Source organism: Bemisia tabaci, chromosome 5, assembly GCF_918797505.1.
Source record: "Bemisia tabaci chromosome 5, PGI_BMITA_v3".
Taxonomy (NCBI): domain Eukaryota; kingdom Metazoa; phylum Arthropoda; class Insecta; order Hemiptera; family Aleyrodidae; genus Bemisia; species Bemisia tabaci.
The window spans coordinates 46,122,092-46,134,562 of NC_092797.1; the positions used below are offsets into that span (position 1 = coordinate 46,122,092).

The window sequence follows — 12,471 nt, forward strand, 5'->3', positions numbered from 1 at the left end:
CCATCGGTTTCTGTATGCAAAAAAGTGATTTTACAATAGAGCCAGAGATAGTGGCTCCCTATAACAAAATGAGATCCAACTAATCCAAAGACCAAATTGATTTGGTACGAAAAAAAAAAACCAGTGAACAAGCCAAGAATCAATCAAAGCTCTATTGTGAGTCTGAGCTGTACTTTCCTACTAACCGAGTCTTTGTATTATTTATTCGAGAATTCACGATCACCCGTTGGCCTGAGCAAACAAGATCTACACAACTGCTAAAAGTCTCTGAGAGTAGCGTCTGTATGATGCTTTCAGCCCTTCAAGAACTTGTCATTTTATCCACGAGAAATAATTCATTTGATGTAAAGACGTATCACAATTTCCACAAGACCCCTAGAATGCATGCAAAGATATAATAACAGAGCACACGTGGAAATGGAGGTGTAAGTCAGCAATCACATAACTCGGTTTGCGACGTCGCAGACTTCCTATCATACTTTATTTTTTAAACGGTAAAGCTACTCAACAGAAATTCTTTAAAACTGCCGTGATTTTTTTTCTCTGTGTGAAGAAAATGGACCACTGGACAAGGTACGAATTTCAGCATTCTGATACATGTTTCTTAACCAAAATTTCACCCAAAACACGATACGCACGACGAAAATTATCGAAATCAACGCCTTACGAAGATATTTAATGATTCTTGATGTGTGAATTCAAACCACCCGCTCCTGTTTTACGTGATTCACATCGCGCGCTAAACGTTATTATCATGACAGTCTCTGCGATATAAAAATCTGGCAACCTCAAACTTGACGCTTTGGCTCAGCTATAGCAAATTGCTTATAGTTTGAACGACACATTGTGGGAAATGAACATTGCTCGATAGAGAAGATTGCCGAAACGGTTGTAGTGCACGATTTGACTCACGTAGAGCTTTGAGTTTCTTGTGAGCGGGCAGTTCAAATTCCTCGTAACCAATATGAAATAAAAACGTTAATATCTTCGTTAGGAGTTGATTTGGGTAATTTTCGTTGCGCGAGTCGTGTTTGACGTAAAATTTTGGTTAAGAAACATGTATCAGAATCCTTTAACTCGTACCTTGTCTAGTGGTCCATTCTGCAAAAACGTCAAGGAATGATGTGAATTTGTCCACCTTTGAAAAAATAACATAGAGGCGGAGATTCTCAGACACCGCAAACGAGTTATGAGATTGCCGACTTACACCGTCGATATACCTTTACGTCACATGAGGGACGAAATGACCCCAACCGGAGTCGTCTAATATAATTTTTGGCGTCGGATACGAAAGTTGGTTTCATTTCGATGCCCCTAACGGCCACCCCCAGCGAATTCCGATCCGGGGGCAGCGGGCCGATTATCGAATCGTTTATCGAATCTGATCGATAAATCCCTATCTAAGCAATGATTTTTATCGATCGTGGTCGTTCGATTTCGATTCAACAACCGAGCCGGAGGAACGTAACAAGGTAACGAGGCAGTTAAGAGGCCATCGACTTGTGTCGGGTCCCGTTATTAGGCCATCGGGAGAAGAGGATGGCGTGCGAACCCGTGGGCCGGCGGCCAAGGGGGTTGGGGGCGATTTATTGACGAACTAATTGGCCGTCCACCACCCCCACCACCCCCACCACCCCCACCACCCCCACCCGCCCCACTCGTCGTGACACGAGCGACGATCCGACTTACAACTCCAACACAACGAGGGAAACGTTTCCAATGAACGTGATTTCATTTTATACTTAATCCGAAAGATTTAGTTCTTTTTACCAATGTCATCGAACTTAGAATCGGAAAGAAGTAGAGGTGAGAGAAGAGAAATGAAGAGAAGGAAAATGAGAAAGGGAGGAAGAAAATAATTCTAATCCGTTCTTTTCTTTTCTCGCTCCTCTTCTTTTTTCGTTCCTCTTCTTTTCTTGCTCCTCTTCTATTTCTCCTCCTTCTTTGCTTCTTCTTCTTTCTCTTCTCCTTCTCCAATTCCTAGGACTGAGACACTGAACGGACGTTTTGATTATACAGGAAAACGTTCCGCATATGAATCATAATCCATGATAAAGCTCATTTCTTCTATAAAGTTTTTTTTTTTTTTCTCTCTCTAAAAAAGCATTCAGACATTGCTACACAAATTTTGCTCCACAAATTGCTCACATTGCTCCACAACTTTTCATGGAAGATCATAATTTTTTCTGCATTTTAACGACGATTATATTGACCAAAACTCATTAACATAGGTGCTTTTTGCAATTCATCCATCCATAAACTCAGAGGTATTCAAATCTCAAGACGGGGGGATTCCAAAGGTCCAATGGGAACTAAGTGCAAATTTTAGGTCCTGAAAAAGTCACATCCCTCTGAAATTCCCCTTTAAGTTGCTGAGGCAGTGAACGGACTCAGCGTTAAAAACTATGGGATTAAGCAATGTTTTATAAGTTTTAATCCAATCCTGTTGCCAAGGTACGGAGAAAACGACGATACCTGTTCCCGCCATTTGCGGGGGGCCATACCTGCAATCGGGGGTTGCTTTTGGATAAAACTTCATTGAAGAACTGGGACACCCTTTGAGTATAAATTCTGGAGGCGATCCTTTCATGGCGCCAAGCGCCTGTTGGAGGTTGTAGAGTCCCTTTATACCCAGAGTTACGACAACTCACTTTTGGTTGGGCTGAAAGTGGCCTGAAAAAAAATCCAATTCTGATTGGTTCTCGCTCATGGAGTCACTAACGAGTGCACCAAGATGGCGTTGATTCAAATGTGAACAAAAATAATGAAAATATTACCTAATTGTGGTTTATCAAGAGTAAATTGTTATTTCCATTGGTCCAAAATGAAAATGGATTAAAAAATTATTCACGAACCAACCTCATTTTCTCTTTAATTGATCAATTTTGTTGATGTTGTTGTTTTTGGATGTCAGACATCGCAGGATTCCTTATCCTTATCCCTCAATATTGTTCGTTTGGGTGCACTCGTTTTTATGCCACCATGGCCAGCCAAGGCCGGCTGCCAGTCAGCTGATAATCGAGTTGTCTTAACCCTGGGTATAAAGGGACTCTAGGAGGTTGCAACGCGCAACGGTTAGGTGGATCTTCCAAAATATTTTTCCGGTTATGAGGCAATGAAGTTGTTCCGGAGGTGGGGGTGGAAGGGAGGAGTTACACCCGTAGTGCTTTGCTCCCTCGAACTTACTGGAGGATTAAGGGCTAATGAAGCTTTGGCACGGTCCAAAGGGACGGCGTTCATTAATAAAAAATACATCACGCTCGAAACATCATTTTTAATGCATAATTCTTCTAATTACAAAAGCTGCATTGAGTTGAGTGCAGCTCGAGTTCGGGAGGGGCATAGTTGCAAACTTGTGGGAGATCGCGACAGTCGAAGGAAAAAAGAGCCCGAGTGCCAAAAATTAACTGAAAATTGAATTATTAGTAACGCTGCTTACAGTGGTCTTAAACAAAAAATGACACAAAAAACAGCTCATAATAATCGCAATTTTGATGGACGGAGGCTTGCAATTGAAAAATCATAGTTTTCGGACAGTGTTCGAAACTCACTAGCGCCAACGCGCCAAATGCGCCTAAAAAATCGGCCATGGAGCCTAAAAAATGAAGGCTCTGCGCCAACGTGGCCCGTAAAAATTACCCCCTAGAATCTGAATTTTCATATCAGGTATTTATTCATAATTGTCAGCATTACAAGTGAAAGCTTTTTCTATGCTTCACGATTTCATCCTTTGTGCTTTCGTCTTCCCAAAGTTACAGCTACTTACTAGTTCTGTTACGGAAACATCTTGCGTCTAACTTTTCACTAAATGCGCCGTAATATATAGGCAAAAAGTTAATTTGGCCCCTAAGAAATCTTCAATGGCGCCTAAAAGTCGAGCTTGATGCGCCACATGGCTCATCCTCAAACTCAAAGGTGAGTTTCGAACACTGTTTCCAGAGGAACATGATGAAGAGATGAAGAAACGGAAATTCAGAAGAAGAAGAAAGTGAGAAGAAGAAGAAAATGAGAAGAAGTATAGGAGGATTAGAGAAAAGAGAAAATAGCATTTCTCTTAGAACGACGAAAATAACTTTTTGTTGCCCTTTTTTATTTGTGAAAAAAAACTTGTTCTCTTTTTAAAAAAATCGGTAAAAAAAAGTTATTCGAAAAAGAGGTAAGCACCAAATGTCTGAAAGTCAAGGAAAAGCTAAGGAGCTGCGTATCATACATTTTCCCGAGAAACCTGGCAACCCGGGCCCAGCGAGTAGAAAAATTAAAAAGTTATATTTATACCTTTCAGGAAACACCAAGCGTCGAGCTTTCGAGGGCTGCACACGCGAACATGGTGCCAAATTGTGCATCTGAAATCTTCCGAACGTGAAATATCTAAGCGTGGGGGATTTTGTATTGTTTCCGTGTATTTGGTTCATTTTACATCGACATGGCGATGGTGAGATCGAGGATTGCTTTCAACATCGAAGCATATGCATACTTTTTTTTCATGACCCTATAATTGGGGCACCGGCTCGGCAGGGCACACTGAGCGAAAAATCGAAGGATTCATGACCAAGTTTGTGGCTTGTAACACGGCTCGATTCGGAATAATAAGGATGGAAAGCGTTTGCATCCGATTTATGATTTTTCATTTTAAAGAGCATAATGAGCATCTGACAGACCTGCGAGGACTCATTTTCCTTATCATCACAGCGTGGAGTTAGAAAATAATATAGGACTTAAGAATTCTGGTTTTTTTTTTTGTTTTTTTTTTTTTACAAACCATGGAAAAATCGTCTTAAAAAGTAAATTGTTAACCGATTAGGCTTGTTGGAGAGCTAAAGAGATGATCGGCAAGATTGTAAAGTGATATTCCGATCTTTTTAATGCTTCCCTCAAAATAGACTAACTGTCAATATTATTCTATTACGACAATTTAGGCAACACCCTCAGACAGGCTGGTAAGATCTTCATTTGGACTACATTTTGCAATAAGAAACTACTCTTTCTAACTCATACGTATGAGCACCTTACTACATTAAAAAAAACGAATGGAGTGTCATTTTTATAATAAATAAGAAATAGTATTTTCTGATAGCAAAAAGTAGTTCAATTAAAGATGGGTCCTGATTTTCGGTTGAAAGCTGTCGATGCTCACTGACGTGTTTCAATTCGAGACTTGGCCAAGACTGAAATTTTAAGAATAACTCAGACAAAATGGGTGAGTTAAGATAGCCATAAAATCGTGTTTTGATGATTTCAGATCAGAAATCAGCAAAAAATAAAAAATATTTCTCCAAACACCAAGTTCCCACATCAAATTCTATGGGATATATTGCCCTTCAAAAAACTCGACTTATGACGTTACACAGCATGGTTACATACCATGGTTTCCTCCACTTCGATTTCATTTGTGCTTTAAATCGAGCAAGCAATGCGAATGTATGAACCGCTGGTTAATAAATCAAGAATAATGTACGGCAATTTCCCTTACGAATGAATTTCAATTCGGTTCAATAATGCCTTTCCCCTCGCCACTTGCATTTTTACCAGAAGAATCATGGGCATTCCCAACTGAAAATTTCACTGATTTTTCTTCTAGTCTTATACAAAATCAGAACAATCTTGGTGAAAAAATTGCAATGGTATAAAATTCAGTTAAAAAATTCCAAGTGTCGGAATTCTTCGGAAGTTGTTGCGATCGCTGTTAATGAGAAAGCTGGTTAAAAAAAATTTCCTCCATCTAAAATCGTCTATTTAAAAATAATGATCATTTCTCAACCAGTACATTCGTACCACACAAATCTATCTTGGTATATCAATTTTAAAATGCTTATGAATCAGTTGACTTACTAACCCATGTTCTATTCCGTGGCTCACGTAACCTCTGAAGCTCCACCACAAATCAGACGAACAGAAACAAGAACAATACGGTAGTAGAGCAAGGGAGAGGAAGTGCGGCGATGACGGCGCCTACAAACCTATAAGGATACTTCAAGTATTGCGCAATACGTGAGGGATACAACTATTCGTGCTTGATGGATGTCCGTGTTGTATCTGCAAAATTGAAGGCGCGATGGCGCGAGGCGTGAACTCCAAATGCTCCACTGTATGCTGCAATGAGATGTCGCTCAGATTCGGTAGGTAGGTTGAACAAGACAGCCTGTTTGCGTTCCTCCTATCTTTGGCTGTGTTGACTCTCGATTTTGAGCGTTCACCACGTTAGTAGTGTACGCTCTTTCCCGTCATTTTGCATCGGGTATGTTACTAATGTATCCATTGGTAAAGGCCCGCACTGCTCCATGGGAATCGGCGCCATTTTTCGTGGCGGGAGGCATATCTAGTTTCTCAATTTTTTTTAAGTTTCATTTTACCTTTTTTCTCCTATTTTGTCCACTTTATATAATGCCTGTAGGCTTGTCTTTGAGAAATTAATATCTTTACGTTTTAAAACTCTGCAACTCACTTTTATTTAATGACTCTTTCAAGGATCGTTCAAATTTTTTGTCGTCGTAGTTCTAGAAAAATCTTTGGGTACAAAGTACCCCTTCACTAGATTTTACTCTATGATGACAAGACATTTCTTGTATATATGTATGTTTCCTAGGTTACGCTCCACGTTTAGTTCGACAGCATCTTTCAGCGCTCTCTTCTGTCCGCGCAAAACCACTTTTACATATTAACGAGGTGCTGCGGTGAACGCTCGCCAACGTCTTAACGTTGGAGCCGTCGTCTTGTTTTTAAGATTTTTAGACTTATCGACACCAGGAAACCCATTCTCCCCTGGAATTTCGCTGAGTCCCAAACGAAGAGACGTAACTCCGTTCCAAGGTTGCAAAATTGACCCAAACAATTCAATTTTTCACAAAAACATTCCTAAGCAAATTTTGTCTAAATTTTTTTCTGATTTTTACACAAAATCCGAGGTAAAATTTGCAAAATTTTGAATTAGTAATACCCGAGATTCTCCGGATAAAAATGCAATTTGGGAGAAGAAATTTGGCAACATTGAAAATTAGTTACGTTCTTTCGTAGGGTGTCTAGTATTTTTTCATTTTGAAAATTCCTGATATTTTCCTGATTTTTCTCGACTCCTGGCACGCCAGGCAAATAGCAATAAGATTTTCTCCGCTGAGGACATTTGCCTAGGAGAAATTCCTGATAAAACGTCCGATTCTCCGATTTTCCTGATATTTGCCTGATTTTTTCCTGATCGGTCAAAATTCCTGATATTTTCCGGTTTTTCCTGATGCTAGACACTCTGTTCCGTGAAAAAAACGACGATTTCCGGGTTTTTTAGGTTATATTTCTTGTGACTGCATCTGGAACCAGGTTGCCCACTGTGCGGCGTGGGGGCGCGGGGGCCGGAGCCGCATCGAGATGAGGGCGCGCCGGGGGTGGCGGCCGGGCCGGGGCCGGAGAGGGAGGAAAGTCGATGTGAAAACACATTGTTCACGGTAATTATGTGCAGCCGTGACACGGGTCAAGGCTCCTGCGATCGAAGCGCGCCCTGGCATCGACGTGACGAACCGCCGCCGAGGAGTGCACGGGTCCCCGCTCTCGCCCCGAGTTTATTTGCATCTAAAAAGCGCCCCCCACGTCACCATCGTCACTGTTGTGCCGTGTGAAGGGGGCTCTTCACTCCTTTCAACTCGCCTCGCCCTCGCGCCCCAGCCAGATCGCCCCCGAGCTGAACATTTTTCTCCAAGGAACATGATGAGGATGAACGGAACTTGATGAACATGTTCGATTCCAATGGCGATTGGGAGTCGCAGAGCGCTCTAGTGCGCTGAGGTAGCGACTTGATATATAACATGATGAGGACGGATATAGAGAGGCACCCCGCACCCCTGATCAAATTAACAAAAATGCCCCTAAAAAAGTCCAAATGGGTCAGTTGCTGGTCTCAGAATTTTTTTTGACGTTTGCCTCTTATAGATTAGCTAAATATAATAAGATCTGTCCAAACAGCAACTTTCTACGTTCAATATTAACCGAGATATTGTGCTTTGAAAAATTAGGTTTATGACGTCATCCTTCGCGGTTGTGACACCCTTGGTTTCTTCTACCTTGCTTTCATCCGAATCTCACGTTGAGTAACTAGTGCAAATGTGTGTCTTCCGGACGGATGAAAGCCAGGTGAAAGAAACCAAGGGTGTCACTGCCACGGCGGATGACGTCATAAACCGAATTTTTCAAAACGCGATATCGCGGTTAATATTGAATGCAGAAAATTGCTATTTGAATGCATCTTGTTATTTTTAGCTCGTCTATAGAATCAAGCATCAAAATACGATTCTGTGAAAAGTGAAACTGACCCATTCTATATGCAAGAGGCAAAAGCCCTTCTCAAATTTGTCAATCAGTTTAAGAAAACCCTCTAAATTTCTGAAACGAGACACTTACCTCAAGATTGTAGGTGAACCCGTCGAAAGGAGGAGAGAAGTAGATAATCCGTTATTTACACTGAATAACTAATAATTAAGGTTGAACACAATGGAGTTGCCACTGGGTACGAGGGCGTTAGTGGATGGTATGCCGCACTGAATCGTTCCCCGGCGGAAAATACGATCGGAACTGGAGGAACGCACTACTGCAACACATACCGTACTATTTTCTATCTTTCACTGGGCAAGCACACGTTCCAGACGAAGTCACTGTCACTTGGAGATTATCCTGGGTCAAAGCGCTGCGAGTCCACCAAATTTAGCTCCAACGCAGCATTGCTGAAAAAATACAGAACGTGATAGCGATATCTTGGCAGGAGGAAGTGGCTCTGTGATAGGGTAGTAATTAAAGACGTCATGCAACCACACACTTAATCATCGTATGTATTCAGGGGGGAAAGAAGGAGAAAATAAAAAATAAATTATAAAAAAAAAGGTGCGTGAGCAAGACTGCCGTGCTAAGCAAGAACGCCGTATAGGCCATCAAACCTTGCCAAATTTACTTCGACAAACTACAAATTTTCAGGAAAATCTGTGAATATTTGGACTGTATTTTGCAATTTGGAACTATAAATTCTGGCTCTTCTGGAAAAACACTCATGTGCATAGGAAAACTAATAGCATATACGTTGTTTTAACCGGGCCGAAATGTATAGTTCTTAATTGCAAAATGTAGTCCATTTATTCCCCGATTTTCCACAGGATTTCGTTCGTAACTTGATCTAAAAAGTCTGGGAGTTCCAAAGAAAAATATTTATGGCTTTCTCCAAAAATAAATATTTTTAACGAAGAAATTTGGCAACATTCGAATACTTCTACGTTGTTTTTACTTAGCACGGCAGAGGATGTATGTTGAGGCAACTTCGTTCGTGATAATAATGATAAAGACTTTTTGAACGCTCTTGAAATATTTGAGATTTTCCACAGTGACAAAATGACGGTGTAGTCGTGTTTCAGACGAGATACGTTTTAGGCGCGTAACGCCCTCCAGTAACGCTTAATGTTTGAAATATTTCTTGGATGCTTAAAATTTCTGACACCATCACAAAGCGGAGAATTTTTCTCCTCTCGAAACGACACCGAAGCTTCACCGAGAAGCGCTTTGGATTAAAACTTTAGCTCGCGATAAAGTATAAAAATTGAGTTTGAAACTAAGTTTATTTGACGAAGACTCGGGCGAACGCTCGGATTCATATGAGTCCTTACGATCCACCTTACGACGTCCTTGCGACGCACAGTGCGGAACTTCCATAAGCGGTGTGGTGGAAAATCAGAGGCGACGTAATTAATTACCGAAGGTGCCATAAAAGGTGTGAGATATTCAATTGAGCCCCACTGGGATCACTGTTTGACGAATTTTGAATTTGCCAGCATCCGAGAGCTGGCACCATGGGTCCAAAATGGCTGCATATGAGCTAAATACACGTAATTAGGAGTTATAACATTCAATATTGCGACTAAAAATGCTGAGTTTGACCTGATTTTAACTAATTTTTAAATGCAAATATCTCAGATGGCCGCAGAAAGGTGCAAAAGTTCTTTTGCAAGATTGAAATTGAATATGTCCAAAGAATGAGGAAATGTTAACCACCCGGAGGGATATCCTTAGTTATCAAAAAAAGGTTTATCTAATGTTGGTTATCTTAGAGTATGTTTATTTCTTATGAAACAGTTCCTTTTCGGTCGAATTAACCTCCCTCTTCAAACCCATATTTAACCGGATTTTGAAAGAAAATCAAATAAAAAGTATACCCTCATGTCAGAAAAATTGTCCTGATGACGAATATCAAAACAACATTTGCAAAATTTGAAAGTCAATTTTCGATTTTTGTCCAAGGAATTCCGCACTGTGCGGCGGAACTCGATAGCTCAACCAAGACGACAGGTCCAAAAACTGCAAGTTTATCGAGCAGTTTAAAAGTTCCCGCGGCATGGATCCTTCAAAGATAAACGCTTCATTAAAAGTTAGCCGAATCGAGCGTAAAATTATTTAGCTGCCTTCACCGGGGCCCCGGGAATCGAGCAAAGTTGGCGCGTTAACATTCCTCACCGCCTTTTTTCGTATCGCGAGTTTTTATCCAGTTCATCTTCCGCCCAAGCAGTTTCGAATAACCGGAAACACCGCTGAAAACAAACCCCGCCATCTTTTCAGCGAGTCCGCACTCGGGGGAAAAAAGCGCGCTGAATTTAGCCCCCTCCCCTGCCCCCTTTCAGCGCAACTTTCAGCTCTTTCCGGTTAATTTGTTGGAACTTGTGATTGATGGACCTCCGGAGTAACTTCCACCCTCGAAAACAAATAAACCGGCTTAAAGCGGCCGGAACAAGACATATGAGTCAGCGGGGTGCATTCTAACTTATGCGTTCGGATATAAATAAACAAAAGCTGTAAAAATATTTGAACCAGACTATCTTCAACATAGGGGTCAAAAAAGGACTTGGGCTGCATTCATTTAATTCGTGTAAACGGCTCAAATCGTCACCCCTCTGATGAAAGGACGTATCGCGATTTCTACGAGAGCCCCGTTTTCCATATGAAACCTTTCTGGTGCTTATGCGGAAATCAAGATACGCCCTTACGATAGATAGGCGAAGTTGAAGAGAGTAGTTGATTACGGACTGATTTCCGTTTTGAGAGGATTGTTTGACCGGATCTATGGAGAGAGAACTCATCTTTCGTGGGATAATTTTCCTTGACTCTTCGCAAACACTTAAACCACGGTTTTCTGCAACCTAACAATTTTCGTCTGGGAGCTCCAGGACTAACATGTCCTTCAATTTTTGAGATTTTAGGGTGAAACGTGCGCTAAAATGTCAGATTTTCTTCCTCTGCGCGTTCACAAAACGTTAAGGAAAATGTTCACTCGAAAGATATGGTCCCTTTTCACAGATACAGTCACAAATATGTCTTTGATTCTCACAGTGAACACGATATACCTCAGGGTTGAAGTGGCAAAATTGAGAACTGATTCTACAAGTCAGAATGAGACTTCTTTTTGCCTTTAAAAATCAAACTCCCCTGGTTAAAAGCACCCAAGGCTCAAAATGCAAAAATCCGTATTTCCTTGAAATACGAGCTCTCGATGAACGAATCGTCATGAAATTTGGCACTCCTTCCCAAGCCGAACCTTGGCAAAGCGAATATTGGATTCACTTTGGATGCGCAATCAACCCGGGATAATTCAGTCTGAAAATTAGAAAATCTAAATTAAACACGATGCTGCAATGAAAACGAAACGAGTGACCCGATGGTTAATGGGGTCTGGCGATGAAGCTTTTCGCACGGGTCCCCAAAGTCAAAATAGCATTTTGCGCTACCTCGCGAGATTAATTGGATCTCGCGGATTTCGTTTGACGCAACTGACAAAGATCGGCGAAAGTCAACAGTCAATCTACAGCCTGATACTGCAACCGTGCATTTCATCCCATTCATCAACTTTCAGAAGTAATCGATCAGTTTCAGTTTGTTTGGTTTGCCGAATTTCTGCAAAACGAAAAGCTACCGATACCGATACCGATAAAAACCGAAATTACTGGGAAAATTGTGAACATTATTTTCCAAAATTTTCAGAGGTTTTTGTACGTAATTTAACCTAAAACATCTGAAAATTTCAAGAAAAAATATGCATGAATATTTTCAAAAATGCATGTTTTATCGAGGGAAATTTGGCAACTCTCAAACTTTTGTACGGCGTTCTTCCTTAGCATGGCAGATCTGGGAGGTGAATAACGTCATCAGGCTGGCTGAGACCGTATGAGAGTAATACGGGTGATGCAATTATGTCAACACCTGGGAGGCTCACATTGCATAGCTATCGAATTGAAGGAGAGCTCAATTTCTTTTTACTTTTACGGTACTTTCAGAGAAGATATATTGCTCTTGGTCGATGGTGTTTGGTTTAAGTTCCGTTAAAAAGTGAGATACAACTGTTTGAACGTCCAAGTACCTCAAATTGCATACTTATCGCAAAGAAGGAGGACTTGGTTTTTTCTTAGTTTTAGGGCGTACCTAGAAAACGGATGGGCTATTGTCTCCACCTGACAATGATAG

General features: G+C 41.1%; 2 protein-coding genes across 4 annotated transcripts in view; both read right to left on the reverse strand.

Moving 5' to 3' along the window:
* Nca (neurocalcin homolog) overlaps positions 1–12,471 on the reverse strand; it is a 355,612-nt gene that overhangs the window by 135,113 nt on the left and 208,028 nt on the right. The window lies entirely within an intron of this gene.
* LOC109031240 (neuronal calcium sensor 2) overlaps positions 1–12,471 on the reverse strand; it is a 342,919-nt gene that overhangs the window by 122,766 nt on the left and 207,682 nt on the right. For both annotated transcript variants that reach the window (XM_072300829.1, XM_019042662.2), the window contains one exon: positions 8,383–8,702. The gene's annotated coding sequence lies outside the window, so the exon portion shown is untranslated. The remainder of the gene's footprint in view (positions 1–8,382; positions 8,703–12,471) is intronic.